The sequence below is a fragment of the Salmo salar genome, chromosome ssa04 (assembly GCF_905237065.1).
Source record: "Salmo salar chromosome ssa04, Ssal_v3.1, whole genome shotgun sequence".
Classification (NCBI taxonomy): Eukaryota; Metazoa; Chordata; class Actinopteri; order Salmoniformes; family Salmonidae; genus Salmo; species Salmo salar.
The window spans coordinates 25528351-25544952 of record NC_059445.1 but is presented as its reverse complement, the minus strand read 5'-3'; positions in this window follow the sequence as shown (position 1 = coordinate 25544952).

Here is a 16602-nt window from a genome sequence, read left to right as displayed (position 1 = left end):
AGGTCTGTCAAGTTAGTTGTTGATCATTGCTAGACAGCCCTTTTCAAGTCTTGACAGATTTTCAAGACGATTTAAGTCAAAACTGTAGCTAGGCCACTCAGGAACATTCAATGTCGTCTTGGTAAGTAACTCCAGTGTATATCTGGCCTTTTGTTTTAGGAGTGTCTTGCTGAAAGGTGAATTTGTCTCCCAGTCTTTTGGATAGCAGACTGAACTAGTATTCTGCCTGTGCTTACCTCTATTCCATTTATTTGTATCCAAAAAAACTCCCAAGTCCTTGCCAATGACAACCATACCCATAACATGATGTAGCCACCACCATGCTTGAAAATATAAAGAGCAGTACTCAGTGATGTGTTGTACATAAATCCCTGAGCGGTTTCCTTCCTCTCCGGCAACTTAGTTAGGAGGGACACCTGTATCTTTGAAGTGACTGGGTGTATTGATACACCATCCAAAGTGTAATTCAAATCTTCACCATGCTCAAAGAGATATTCAATGTTTTTTTTAAAATATTTTTACCCATCTACAAATAGGTGGTCTTCTTTGCAAGGCATTGGAAAACCTCCCTGGTCTTTGTTTTTGAGTCCATGCAACTTATTATGACTTTATTTAGGCTTGCAATAATGAAGGAGTTGAATAGTTATTGAGTGAAGACATTTAAACTTTTCATTTTTTATTAATTTGTACACATTTCTAAAAACATAAGTCCACTTTGATATTGTGGGGTATTGTGTGTAGGCCAGTGACACAAATCAATTTTAAATTCAGGCTGTAACACAAACATATTTTGAAAAAGTCAAGGGGTGTGATTACTTTCTGAAGTCTCTGTATATACAGTATATGTAGGCCTAGGGACTCATTCAAGCTTTGGTTGCACTGTATGTAAAGTTTTGTATTTGTTTTCCCCCCACACAACTCCACACAACATAGATGAGAAGCATGGAGGAAGATGCTATCCTGTTGTCCCACCAGCAGCCTTGGTGGTGTTCCCAGGAATCTTTGCAGTGTCATTCAACATAGGGTGAGGCCAACAAAGGTAAGATACATTTACTGTAACACAGTTCACTTATACTGTACATGTTCTTCATAAACAGCTATTTCTGTCTAATCTATTCTGCGTGCATTAATTTTCTCACTTCATATTCTCCAGAGAATCTTTGAAAGTTGAGTGATGGTGGATGACCAATTCTATGAAAAGCAGAGAGCAAAGTTAGTGAGAGAAAGTAGGTTGGTTGAAATTGAAAACCGGTTGGATAGTAACACAACGCTGCTTGGAAGAGTCTTTGGAATCTCCCTGATTTAACCCTTTTCAATGTTTACCAAAAGAAAAATGATACAATTCATTATTTTTTCAACCTGAGACTCATTGGCCTTTGGCTCATTTTCTGTGAAGAACATGTAAAATAAGACATTTCCATTGAGTGCACACTGTGCACCCCCTACACATTTATATTACATATGTGGTGTTCGGTGCCACTGGAACAGAGAGTAATAAAAGTGTGGGAAAATGTGTTGGTAAAAACAAGTAAAAATTAAACAAAAAGGTTTCCTGTGTGCCTTCACTCTGTATCCCTCCTCCCTGGGCCTGCTGTTTCAACATAGCCGCAAGAACCTGTCTGTCTCCCTGCCTGTCTCCCTGTCTTCTGCTTTTCTCGCACTCTTTACCCTTTGTAATGTGTGAAACTACACTTTGTCTTGCGGGAACCTGCACAATGTTATTACAATACTTTATTTCGATACATTATTTCGATACATTGAAAAATCGTAGTATTTTCTCACACTCTACCCCAGCCAGGTGCAAATTGGGGCAGGTGTCACACCCTAACCTTAGATTGCCGTTTATTTTCTCTTTTTTGGTTAGGTCAGGGTGTGATGTGGGGTGGGCATTCAATGCCATTCTAGGTTTTCTATTTCTTTGTGTTTGGCCGAGTATGGTTTCCAATCAGAGGCAGCTGTTTATCGTTGTCTCTGATTGGGAATCATACTAAGGCAGCCTTTTTTCCTCTTTCTGTGTGGGATCTTGTTTTTGTATTGCTCAGTGAAGCCTGCAGAACGTGATGTTCCTTTTTTTTCTTTGTTTATTGTTTTGATTGAGTGTTCTGAGTTAAATAAATACAAATATGAACACTTACCACGCTGCACCTTGGTCTACCTTTAACGACGAACGTCACAGCAGGGACACAACAAATAAATTGCTTTGCATGTGTGGCTTCTTACCACAATCAATCACTATGGCAAAAATAATCTCTGCTCAGAGAAATCATTTTTGCAGAGAGAAGCTAGTGTGGAAGGAGAGTCTTCCACTTCGGAGTCTGACAGTGAGTTGGAAGAAGAGGATTAGTGAGATTGACCCTTAGCCAGCCCTAGGACCAGGCCGTCAGCAGCCAACCCCAGGACCAGCCCGTCAGTAACCAGCTCATCAGCAGCCTGCAGGAGAAATATGTATGTCAAATTGTGAAATTGAATGGTCTTCTTGCCCAAGGTATGAGCCACCCCGCATGGCTGCCAATGTGATAAGGATGCAAACAGGGCCGACACGGATGGAGGTTACTCATGTGCAAGACATAAAGACTTTTTTGAACTGTTCATCCCAGACACCATCCAGAAAATTATTCTGGACTGCACTAATTTGGAGGGAAGGTGTGTTTTTGGAGAGATGGAAGGAGGTTCGACCAAACTCATTTACATTCATACTTTGGGGTTCTTATCCTTCCTGGTGTTTTCAGATCCAATGGGGAAACCATTGTGGGATGTAGAAACTGGCAGATAACTTTTCTGTGCAACAATGTCTCTGGAAAACATCCACATTATTTCCAGGATTATCCGCTTCGATAACCGAGACACCAGACCAGCTCGTCTGCAGAGAGACAAGCTAGCTGCAAGCAGGTCAGTGTGGGTGGACCGCCTTCCCCTGTTTTACAACCCTGGGCCCAACGTTACTGTTGATGAGCAGTTTATGCCATTTAGGGGCCGTGGCCGCTTCAGGCAGTACATACCGTCTAAACCCCCAAAATATTGAATCAAGATCTGGATTGCCTGTGACGCTGTTTCATCATATGCGTGGAAGCCAGATGGAGGAACCCCCTGATAAGAACCAAGGGATGCGTGTTGACCTGGATGTGACACATAGACTCCGTGGTCACAACATCACATAGGATAACTTTTTAATTCACACAAGCTGGGACAGGAGCTCCTCAAGAGGATCCTGACGATGGTAGGAACAGTACGAAAAAACAAGCCAGAGCTCCGACCTCAGCTGCTGAATACACGAAACAGGCCTATCAATTCCTCTAAGTTTGTGTTCACGTCCGACACGTCCCTAGTGTCCTACATGACAAAGAAAGGCAAAAATGTGGTACTCATGAGTACGCTGCATAGGGATGGGAGAATCTGTGGCCAGGAACATAAAAAAACAGAAATCATAATGGATTACAATGCCACAAAAGGAGGGTTGGACAATTTAGACAAGCTGGTGACTGGCTACAGTTACAAAAGAAGAACCCTACGCTGGCCACTTGTGATATTCTTCAACATTCTTCAATATCTTGGACATCTCGGCGTGCAACTTGTTTGTCATCTGGATGGCGTTGAACCCAGATTGGAACAGAGGAAGCTCCAGAGGAGACAGCTCTTTCTCAAGGAGCTGGGCAAGGTATTAGTAAGACCTCAAACCAGAGGAGGCAACATATCCCAAGTACCCCAATTTCTGCAGCAATCTTGTGGAGCATTTAGGAAGACGATGCTGGTGCCCCATCTGCCCGACCCACAGAACCAACAACTCCAATACCTGAAGTAAGTGTGAGTGATGCTGTTTCATGTGTGTGTGTCTGACTCTCCTACCTTGGCCTGCTGTAACTTTATAAGTGAGTGAGTGAGATGTTAGTAAAATTCCTGAACTAAGTCTTCTCATCATTCTAGATTGCAGCTGGTAGCAACAAGAAGAAGCGCTGTGATGCGTGTGGACCCAAGAAGGACAGGAAGACACAGTCCACATGCATCAAGTGCAAGAAATACATTTGCAACACACACAGTAAAACTCTGTCCCTCATGTGGTGTGTAGACCAGACTTAATTTGTGTTCAATGGGGCTAATTTATAATTTCCCAAAAATACTGTATGTAAAAGTTGTCCTTCCAACTTGTTCATTTCAAAGCAATAAACATAAATAGTGATGAAAACCATGTTTCATATATATTTGTTCAAGATAAACATGATTTATTCCACCCATGTCTTGATTATAATTGATTTTTGTAACACAAAAATCACATTTTATAAAAAAAACGAACAGCGCTTTTATTGATAATGTGATCTAGCAGAGTTAAATGGCAAATATTGTCACGATTACCAGGATCAGTAGAAAGGCAGAGTCAATTGCGGAGACAGAGGTCCGGTAGATCGTAGTATTTAATAATAATCCGGAAAACACAAGAAGCCGAAAGGCACAGGGCGCACACAATAATCAAAAAGGGAAACACGTTCCCAAAACAAATGACGCACGGGCGCAGCCCGGTCAATAATAGAAAATAGGAGCAGTGCTCACTAACGTCTATCCTGAAATGACATCAAACAATCCCGCACGAAATCCTGAACTGAAAAGACACACTAAATACCACCCCACTAATGACAGACAAGAAACAGGTGCGGAACAGACAGACAAAACCAAAAGACACAGAAACATGGATCGGTGGCAGCTAGTAGGCCGCGACAACGGACCGCTAGCGCCGCCCGACCGAGGAGGGGCGCCACCTTCTGTGGATACTGTGACAAATATTAACAATGTATGCTGTCTATATTGCTTGTAATTGATATAAGTCAACATCTAATTATTAAGTATTAAGCATTTTTACATAAATTGTTATGGCTGTATTGTTTTACAAACCCAATAATGTCGTGGGTCCATCAGACCCGCGAACGTTGGGCAGTAACCGAAAGGTTGCTCGATCGAATCCCCGAGCTGACAAGGTAAAAATCTGTCGTTTCTGCCCCTGAACAAGGCAGTTAACCTACTGTTCCTAGGCCGTCATTGTAAATAAGAATTTGTTCTTAACTGACTTGCCTAGTTAAATAAAATGTAAAATAAAAATATATATATATATTAAAAAATAACAAAAAATAACAAAAACATGAACATCACACAAGGGTAAAGGCTGGGCTGCAGGTGACTGAACACAGACATATGCCTCAGGAATACATTTTGGAAGAGCAGCCAGATTGTGGGAGGGTTGGGGGCCTGTGTGGGGTAACCAGAGATCTGTGTAGGTGTGTTGCATCGGCTAACTCAGCCAGGTGAAAGCTAGAAGATTTTACTTGGAAGGGGTGGGTGGGATAAACAAGCTGTGAGGGGGGCTGAAATTTGACTTGGCAAAGAGCTCATCAACTGCTTTAGCGTTTAAATGAATAATTTACCCGTCCACAATCAGACATACAGTGCTGAATGTATCATCAATATCATATTTGCATATAACTGTACGGTCTCTGACTCTCTCATTCCCTTCTAAGGTTAACCTGGTTGCTTTAGCTCATGTAAAACTACACAAATAAATGTATAAAAATTAATGAGTGTCAACATACTTGGATTCAGTCAACACCACAACACCCCATATTGTCGTGTGTGTGCGTGTGTTAGTGTGCGTGAGTGTGCATGTACACTTCTCTATCGCCATCTATGTCAGCGTGTGGTTATCGCTTATTTGTTCTCTCTGTTGTCAGTAGCCTATATGGGTCAGTCGCTGTCATTCTTCTAATAGGGGGGAGATGTGGTAAATCCCTCTGTCTCTGAACAGCTTCTCTCAAGCAAGGGATCTGACACCACAAACCATGCTCTCAGTCCCCTGCACCTAAATTTAGCAGGCACTCTTATCAAGAGTGACTTACAATAAGTGCATTGAAATAAAGTAGGTAAAATAACCAGACGTCTAGTTAGGGTCTCTAAGCTAGACAGGATGTGGTGGGGCTGCAGAGAAACAGAGATGATAGATAATGGGGGCAGGGAGAAATACACCATCTCTGACTGATATCGTCAACCACACGGCCAAGGTGACAAGCAGCAAAAACCTGTTGAAACTAGATTCATTGAAAGTATTCAAATTAGGATTCAGAGTAGGGCAAATGCCAAATAAAGTTGTGTTAATTGTATAGAATTGGACCTTTTGAGGATATGGTAAAATATTTATTTGGCTCTTGCAGATGGCGGAGTCTTAGCAAAAGATAAGGGATGGCTGCTGTGTGAAACTACACTGTAAAAAGTAGAAAGTCTCAAAACAGCATGGTTGTGGAATGAATCCATGGAGAGTAGTGCACCTAATCAAAAAGCTGATCAAATCAAACGTTATTGGTCACATACACATACTTTGCGGATGTTATTGCAGGTGCAGCGAAATGCTAATGTTTCTAGCTCCAAAAGAGCAATACTGTAATACTAGGGGCAGCACATAACCTGGCAGTTTAGAGCATTGGGCCAGTAAACGAAAGGTCAAATCTGTCATTCTGCCCATGAGCAAGGCATCTAACCCTAATTGCTCCAGGGTATTGGCTGATCCCTGGCCAAAACCCCACTCTGAGGGTGTCTCAGGGGAGGGGGATATGCAACAAAACACATTTCCATTTCACACCTCACACTTGTACAGGTTACCCACTTGTACATACAGTGTACATGATTGTAAAACTACCCCCCTAATTATAACAATACACACAAATCCCCAACATAAAAATAATGGAATTAAGAAATATCAGAACAAGTAATGTCAGAGTCTGGAATATATATATATATATACGGCACTACAAGTAAAGTTTGGGTCACTTAGACATGTCCTTGTTTTTGAAAGAAAATGACATTTTTTGTCCATTAAAATAACATCAAATTGATCAGAAATACCAATACCAATTATCAGCAACCATCACTCCTGTGTTCCACTTCTTAGACTTGCTTTCAATAAGAATGACAGATATACATATTTCAGCTAAATAAATGATCCATCATAATAAATGAAACAAGCTAATTAAGAGAGACAAGTTAGGCCAGAACAAAATTTTTGCGAAAAGTGATAAAGAGTCTAAAAACACTCAAGATCAAATGGCAAATCAAGATCTACAGAAAAAAAAGTAAATCTATTGTTAATAGCTTTTGTTATTAAAGCTTTTGTTATTACATCTATGGACCTAAAGGAGCCTAACAGCCATTGCTGCTAAGGAGTAGGAGGCTTTATCTCAAACGCCTGCTTTTTTTCTATTATGTACACAGCTGCTATCCACTGGCAAGCTAAACAATGACCAGCTATAAAAAGATACAGGGGAGGCACCTACATTTAAACAACAAAACAGTCATAACTGAAAAGAAGCTTTGGCCAGCAGTAGCATAGCAAACACCAAGGGTGCCACATGTCCCCCACATTCTGAAATATCATTTGTCCCCCAGTTTTATCATTGGAATGTGATACAAAACGAGGCAATGGTGTGCTTTAGGACCATACCGGACGCCTCCGAGTGGGCGGGTAGGTTGTTTTGGAGTGTTTATCCGACAGGATAAAAAGTTATGTCCTCCACTTCCAAAACCAAAGTTGTGCCCAGTATTAAAATATATGTTCCATTTGTTTTAACTTATACATTGGGATTGGGACAAAAGGCAGCTGAAAAGAAGGATTATCCTGACCCTGCTACTAACTCAATAAATAGTTATTGAATTGGTCCTTATCAGTGGATGTCAGCAGAGGCCTCTATTTGACAGGTCTGTGAGAATGACCTACAAAAAAAGCCTGAAGTTATAACATCAGCGCAACAGTTCAAGGGATTTTTTCTCCCATAACAACTGTGCCTCAAAAGGTTTTCTGGGTGATTATTATTTTACTTTCATTTTGGTTAAATGTCCTCTTTATGAGCTTATCATGTTGGCTTCTCAGTGACTTCCAGTTCTGTTCCTTCATGCTGGTGTCCAACATCCCTGCTGTCAGCCATGCGATGTAACTGCAGTGTATCATAAACTGATGCCATTTCAGGGTTGTCTCTATGCGACTCAGTTCTGGTATACTTCTTCGCTCCTCCTAGGCAGGGAGAGGGAGGTAGGGAGGGAAGGAAGGAATGAGAGGTACAGGGAATAAGGGACAGGGAAAGACGGGAAGGGCAGGAAAGCACCAACAACAAAAAATAATAGTATGTTTCATTATTAGATACTTCGTACCAGAGGAAGGAGCAAGACACGTCTGACGCTCTCTTGTCTACACTCATTGTTCTGCAGCTGGTAACTCAACTGTCATCACAACACATGTAGGATCTTTCCTAAAACTAGTGGGAGGAAACACAAAGCCTAACTTTAAAAGTCCACAGACTTTTTTGCACATACTCTAAAAGACAATGTGAAGATAAAAGGCATTACTGCCCATACCATATGTGCTGAGTGGCTTCTCATTGTGCAACCCAACCATATCATATGGGCAAAACTGGTTGCAATGACATCAGGCCGGGTATCAAACTCAGGTGGGATGTGCAACTCAAGACTTAATAAAATCGCCTTGGACAATATGACAGGATTATTCAGTCTTTCAGGCATGATAGAAGATGCTTGCATAGTGCTAAACCTTACAGTTGTAGCCATGATGGCTGCAATAGCTGGTTTATTGTCTATCAGCCTGTAGCATTATTACTAACCTGGTTACCTGTTTGTTTTATGTAAGTAATCGTTGCATACTCAATGTCAACTTGCACTCTTTCGGATGAATCTATGAAGACAAGTAAAGTCAATTAAATATATGGCGGTGTGACTGAGCCACTGACAGAGACATACAGACGCTCATCTCCTGGACAGGTTCTGTAAAACCCTCAGGACTACTGTTTGACGATGGTACCTGCTCTCTGCTAGCGGTATTTGTGGCACCATAGAAGCCAATCTTTAAAGTAATGATTTTCAGAGCGTGTTTGTTGTGGGTGCCAGCTGCTTTTTCAACATTTAGAGAGGTGGTATCAGGAAGGTCTTGAGATGATAAATACTGTCTGACTAAGCAGAGGAATTGTGACACTTTATTTGACCTGCATCCTGTGTTCAAGTAAACAGTTCCTACTTTTACCAAATTACTTTTCTTGATAATAAAAAAGGCAGATTATGAGCATGTTTTGACTGACCTCAGACCTCTAAAGATGAATACCTGCCTTGTGAGTGTTCTTATTTCCCCTCTGCTTTAGATTGATTGCAAGTCCAACCAGCCCTGAGGCAACCAAAACCAAGATTACAGCAATAATAAGCATACCCCCGAGTCATCCCATCACTGTCTGAAATAAATAAAACACAAGGGAAATGATTAGTGTAAAATATCGCAAGGGGTTTGGCAGTATGTTTTAAATGGGCTCAACTAATAGTTTTACTTAATTGTTTTGGAAGTTGCTATTTTCTGGATGGCTTTAATTCAGAATTGATACTCTTACCTGTCTCCTTGGGATGACCATCTTCACTGCAACATTTTGGGACAAGAATCAAGATGAGCATCTATTATCTGCTATGGTTGGTCTTATTCAACAACACAACAAACCGTGATAATCCCTCATATCAAATCAAATCAACATTTTATTTGTCACATGCGCCTTAATACATGGCAGTAGAGCAAAGTGACTAAGTGCATAGATAATAAAACAGAGAGAAAATAGAAGAAGAATAGGGGATTGGCAGCCCTTGGATTAGCTGTTCAGGAGTATTATGGTCAGACAGTTAAGAAGCCTTTTGACCTGCAGAATCACGCCTGGTATCGCTTTGCCTAGCGGCAGCAGAGAGAGAACAGTCTATGACTAGGTGGCTGGGAAATTTTAGGGCCTTTCTTGCCTGACACCCGCTTGGCAGCAGAGGTCTGGATGGCACAGGGTTTTGCCCCAGTGATGTATCGAGTAACAAAAGACTACCTCAGTAGTGCCTGCGGTTGCCAGCAGTTGCCAATACAGGCAGTGATGCAACCAGTCAGGATGTTTCGGATAGTGCAGCAGAACCTTTGAAGATCTGAGACTCATGCTAAATCTTTTCAAATACCTGAGGGGAATAGGCTTGTATGCCATCTTCATCACTGTTCCTGTGTAGTTTGAACCATGTTAGTTGTTGGTGAACAGGAACTATGAACTTGTAGCTCTCAACCACTGCAGCCTCTGTTGATGAAAATGGTGAATGTTTCAGTCCTTCTTTTCCGAAGTCCACCCAGAACTACATTGTTCCTGATCACGTTGAGGGAGAGGCGTTGTTGTCCTGGCACCACGACCAGGTTCCTCCTGACCTCTCCTCATAGATTGCCTGGTACGTGTGGTGATCAGATTCCAGCCACTGTTGGTGTATTCGGTGCAAATTTAATGATGGCGTTGGAGTGTGGCCCGGCCACGCCTAATGGCTTGAGTGAATAAACAGGGAGTACAGAAGGGGACTGAGCACGCACTCCTTGAGAGGCCTGTGTGGAGGATCAGCGATGGATGTGTGTTGTTAACCACACCTACACCTGGGGGCGGCCCGTCAGGAAGTCCAGGATCCAGGTTGCACGTTTAGTCCAGAGTCCTGCTTAGTAATGGAGCTTTGACGGCATTCATGGGTTGAAACGCTGAGCTGGCCCCACCACCTAGTATCAGCATTATGTGTAGCAATTAAGTTTCTTCGCTGTCTTCTTCTCTTCTTAGCTCCTCTCTGGTGTACCTATGTAAAAGGCTGTAAGACTTCCCATCACCAGCTGAGGCAGTCTAGTGACACTTACTTGTCACAGGTTTTGATCTCTTCCTGTGCTTCCTCCTACTGGATGATGTTTACCTGGAACTGCTGAGAAGGAACAGGAAAGGAGTGGAAGTTGAGTTAACAAATCCACAGGAACAAACAATTTACATTTTACCATTACTGTACTGTAAATAAAGTGCTACTCCACTACAGATCTGTAACCATAGAAGCATAATATTATTTTCTCAATTTCTCATTTAAATGCATCTTACTGGAGTTCAAAAACAAGACGCACAGGTTTTGTGTGTGGTCATCAGGTAATTATTACTAGACACTACAGCAAAACTTGGCAACGAAAAATTGGGAAATAAGATTTATTATGAGGTAGAATTTCAGATCGCCTTCGATTGCCACGCTGTTACAGTGAATACAACATAGTTTTAAGAGAATGCCTAAGAAAGTGCTGTTCATATTTTGAATGACTTCGACAGTATTGCTACATGGAGATGATATCACGCTATTATCTGCAATCACACGCCTGATGCTCAGAACGCCAGCTCCACGCATCGCCCGTCTTCAGCCGATTTTTCCTCATCAACTGACACACACAAACACACAGGAAAACATGAACATGCATTGAGGTGAGGTGAAGAAGAACATTTCTGTGCATGCACTAAAGTGGACCGGCATTGATGTTTTACAGGGACATAACTCACTGTAAACTTTTAGAACACCTATATTCAAGGGTTTTTTTTTCTTAATTTTTACTGTTTTCAGAGAAACTACACTGTGAAAAGGAGAAAGTTTCAAAACAGCATGGTGGTACATTGCTAACAGTTAATTTTGTTTATTGCACAGACCAGAGGACATTTCCAAAAAGATTATCATGTGAGAAGCAAAATCGGCAGTCTGGCTTTTTTATGGCAATTAATTGAGACCTTTCAGGTTATGCTTTCGTATATAGGACTTGTTTTACTGAATAATTTTTTAGCATCTTCACAAAGGTCTTTGCTGTGTTTGGGATTGATTTGGTACTTTGGATCCACAGCAGCGTATTTAGGAGACAGAATGTGTCTCCTTTGGCCCTGAGCGGTATGACGCTGCGTTGGTCCTATGGTGTTTATACTTGCGTACTATTGTTTGTACAGATGAATGTGAATTTATGGCTTTTGGGAAATTGCTTATGATGAACCAGACTTGTGGAGGTTAATTTTTTTGAGGTTTGGCTGATTTTGATTTCATGATGTAAGCAAAGAGGCATTACCTTGAGTAGACTGAATTGACTCAGAGATGTAGTTAGCTTATCAGAAGCTTCTGAAGCTAGACATGATTTTCTGGAATTTTTCAAGCTGTTTAAAGGCACAGTCAACTTTCTAGTGTATGTAATTTTGACCACTGGTATTGTGATGAAGAGTGAATGGTATATGTGAAGTAATTGGTAAACAATGTTGGAAAATTATTGCGTCATGCACAAAGTAGATGCCCTATCCAACCGATTCTGCCATAGTTTGTTAACAAGAAATGGGGAGTGGTTGAAAACAAAATGACTCAACCTATGTATGTAAATTACCTTCAATTAGAAGCTTTTAGTGTAGTTGAAAATATACGTTCAATCTTTCTGAGATGGTAGCAAGGTGAATATGCCTTGTGGTCGGGTGATTGAGGTACTTGATATAACTTTCGACCTTCCTGTGAAAGCAGGTGCTGTGGAGTAGAGGGAGGTAGTAAACGGAGATCTGGTGTTTGTATGTAAACTCAACGAAAGCGTTTTAATACACAGAAATGAAGCTGTAAACCTACATATTGAATTGTTAAGAGAGTGAAAACACTTTTTTTTAGTGCATGTAAAAGATAAAACACAATAAACAATGGTTTAGAAATGAAAGTTAAAGGTAAATATATTGATTTTAAGGACCTATTGAGAATAGTTTTTGCGGAATTTCACCTTTATTTTTTTCTATGCTTTATTAAGACAGATTGGAAACATGAGGGGCAGTAAGATGGTATATTTCATTTCGGAATTTTACCCCTCTCAACCACATAGCTACATTGTAAGAATAGAGTCTGTGGTGAATTGAAATTTAAATAAAAAACAAAAAATTATAATATATACAGTGCATTTGGGAAATATTGAGACCATTCCCTTTCACATTTGTTAGTTACAGACACATAATACAAATGACAAAAAAACAGAAATATATTACTTACATTAGTAATTTGATCCTTTTTATGAGACTCAAATTGAGCTCATGTGCATCCTGTTTACATTGATCATCCTTGAGATGTTTGGACAACTTGATTGGAGTTGTAGGAATGTCGAGAGCTAGAGAGGATAGTGTAGCACAGATCTGGGGAAAGGTACCAAAAAGAGCATAATCAAGAAAAATAAAGGAAGAAGTTTAGAACCACCAAGACTATTCCTAGAGCTGGCCTCTCGGCCAAACTGGAGCAATCAGGGAGAAAGGCCTTGATTATTGATAGAGCTCCAGAGTTCCTCTGGGGAGAGTGGGGAGAACCTCAGAAGGACAACCATCTCTGCAACACTCACCAATCAGGCCTTTAAGTGGTAGAGTGTGCGAGACGGAAGCTACTCCTCAGTAAAAGGCACATGACCGACTGCCTTGGAGTTTGCCAAAAAGCACCTAAAGGACTCTCAGACCATAAGGAACAAGATTATCTGGTGTGATAAAACCAAGATTGAACTATTTGGCCTGAATTATGGAAATTGTATGTTCAGTAAATTGTTATGGTAGTGCAAGTGTATTGCCTAAAGTGAAAACCAGTGTAATGTACGGAATCTGCAGTACAGTAGCATACTACATTCAAAGGGCAATTTTGAAACATGTATCATATTTTTTGCTATTGGATTAATTGGTTGCTAAAATAACTAAACACAATATTTGCCAATTAATATCCAGCAATATGCTCATGTCTGTCATGCTTGTGATGCCCACGTTTGTCTATCACTCCGTGTGAAGCCAGTTGACGTGATAACCATCTATTGGGTTGACAAAATACTTTCTTTCCGCAAAACCTCTCATGTTATAGATGCTCTGCAGGAAATCACTTTTTCCATTTCCTGGTTGTTTAGTGACAAAACAAGCAACTATAGCGAGGGGAGAATCATTGTACCAATCTAAACCGCTGTGGAATATATTTTCCATAACGAAAAATATTAAGTGTTTTCCTCTGTTTGAAGCTGTTGTACAAAACCAAAAGTAAAATACACAAAAGCAAAACTCAAGCATGGCAAAAATAGAAATAGTGACATAGAACATATCTACCACTTCTTAGACTTAGCTTTCAAATAAGAATGACAGATAACATATTTCAGCTAAATAAATGATCCATCATAATAAATGAAACAAGCTAATTAAGAGAGACAAGTTAGGTCAGAACAAAATTTTACGAAAAGTGATAAGAAGAGTCTAAAAACACGCAAGATCAAATGGAAATCAAGATCTACAGAAAAAAAAGTAAATCTATTGTTAATAGCTTTTGTTGTTAAAGCTTTTGTTATACATCTATGGACCTAAAGTAGCCTAACAGACATTGCTGCTAAGGAGTAGGAGGCTTTATCTCAAACGCCTGCTTTTTTATATTATATAACAGCTGCTATCTACTGGCAATCTAAACAATGAGCAGCTATAAATGATACAGGGGAGGCACCTACATTTAAACAACAAAACAGTAATTACTGAAAAGAAGCTTTGGCCAGCAGTAGCATAGCAAACACCAAGGGTGCCACATGTCCCCCCACATTCTGAAATATCATTTTGTCCCCCCCAGTTTTATCATTGGAATGTGATACAAAACGAGGAAATGGTGTGCTTTAGGGCCATACGGACGCCTCCGAGTGGGCGGGTAGGTTGTTTGGAGTGTTTATCCGACAGGATAAAAAGTGTCCTCCCACTTCCAAAACCAAAGTTGTTCAGTATTAAAATATATGTTCCATTTGTTTTAACTTATACATTGGGATTTGGGACAAAAGGCAGCTGAAAAGAAGGATTATCCTGACCCGGCTACTAACTCAATAAATAGTTATTGAATTGGTCCTTATCAGTGGATGTCATCGAGGCCTCTATTTGACAGAAGGTCTGTGAGAATGACCCACAAAGAAAGCCTGAAATTTTCTCCCATAACAACTGTGCCTCTAAAAGGTTTTCTGGGTGATTATTATTTTACTTTCATTTTGGTTAAATGTCTCTCTTTATGAGTTATCATGTTGGCTTCTCAGTGACTTCCAGTTTTGTTCCTTCATGCTGTGTCAACATCCCTGCTGTCAGCCATGCGATGTAACTGCAGTGTATCATAAACTGATGCCATTTCAGGGTTGTCTCATGCGTTCTGGTACTTCTTCGCTCCTCCTAGGCAGGGAGAGGGAGGTAGGGAGGGAAGGAAGGAATGAGAGGTACAGGGAATAAGGGACAGGAAAGACGGGAAGGGAGGAAAGCACCAACAACAAAAATAATAGTATGTTTCATTATTAGATACTTCGTACCAGAGGAAGGAAACAAGACACGTCTGACGCTCTCTTGTCTACACTCATTGTTCTGCATCTGGTAACTCAACTGTCATCACAACACATGTAGGATCTTTCCTAAAACTAGTGGGAGGAAACACAAAGCCTAACTTTAAAAGTCCACAGACTTTTTTGCACATACTCTAAAAAGACAATGTGAAGATCAAAGGCATTACTGTATACCATATGTGCTGTGTGGATTCTAATTGTGCAACCAAACCATATCATATGGTCAAAACTGGTTGCAGTGACACATCAGGCCTGGTATCAAACTTAGGTGGTCTGTACAACTCAAGACTTAATAAAATCGCCTTGGACAATATGACAGGATTATTCAGTCTTTCAGGCCTACAGATAGAAGATGCTTGCATAGTGCTAAACCTTACAGTTGTAGCCATGAGGGCTGCAATAGCTGGTTTATTGTCTATCAGCCTGTAGCATATTATTACTAACCTGGTTACCTGTTTGTTTTATGTGAAGTAATCGTTGCATACAATGTCAACTTGCACTCTTTCGGATGAATCTATGAAGACAAATAAAGTCAATTAAATATAAGGCGGGGGTGTGACTAACTGACAGAGACATACAGACGCTCATCTCCTGGACAGGTTCTGTAAACCCTCAGGACTACTGTTTACGATGGGTACCCGTCTCTCTGCTAGCGGTATTTGTGGCACCATAGAATCCAATCTTTAAAGTAATGATTGTCAGAGTGTGTTTGTGTGGGTGCCTTCTGCTTTTCAACATTTAGAGAGGTGTATCAGGAAGGTCTGAGATGATAATACTGTCTGACTAAGCAGAGGAAGTGTGCCACTTTATTTGACCTGCATCCTGTGTTCAAGAAAACAGTTCCTACTTTTCCAAAATACTTTTCTTGATAATATAAAAAGGCAGATTATGACATGTTTTGACTGACCTCAGACCTCTAAAAGATGAATACCTGCCTTGTGAGTGTTCATTTCCTCGGCTTTAGATTGATTGCAAGTCCAACCAGCCCTGAGACAACCAAAACGCAGATTACAGCAATAATAAGCATACCCCGAGTCATCCCATCACTGTCTGAAATAAATAAAACACAAGGAAATGATTAGTGTAAAATATCGCAAGGGTTTGGCAGTATGTTTTAAATGGGCTCAACTAATAGTTTTACTTAATTGTTTTGGAAGTTGTTATTTTCTGGATGGCTTTTAATTCAGAATTGATACTCTTACCTGTCTCCTTGGGATGACCATCTTCACTGCAACATTTTGGGACAAGAACTGTCTCCTTGCTGACAGGGTTAGCAGCCACACAGCTGTAGGTGGAGTTGTAGTTCTTTCCTCTACCTCCAAACGGAGAGATAGATCAGTGGTGAGGTCAGGACTGCTGGTCTGGTTTAGTATTTCCTCTCCCCTGTACAAGGTCAAGGTCACCTC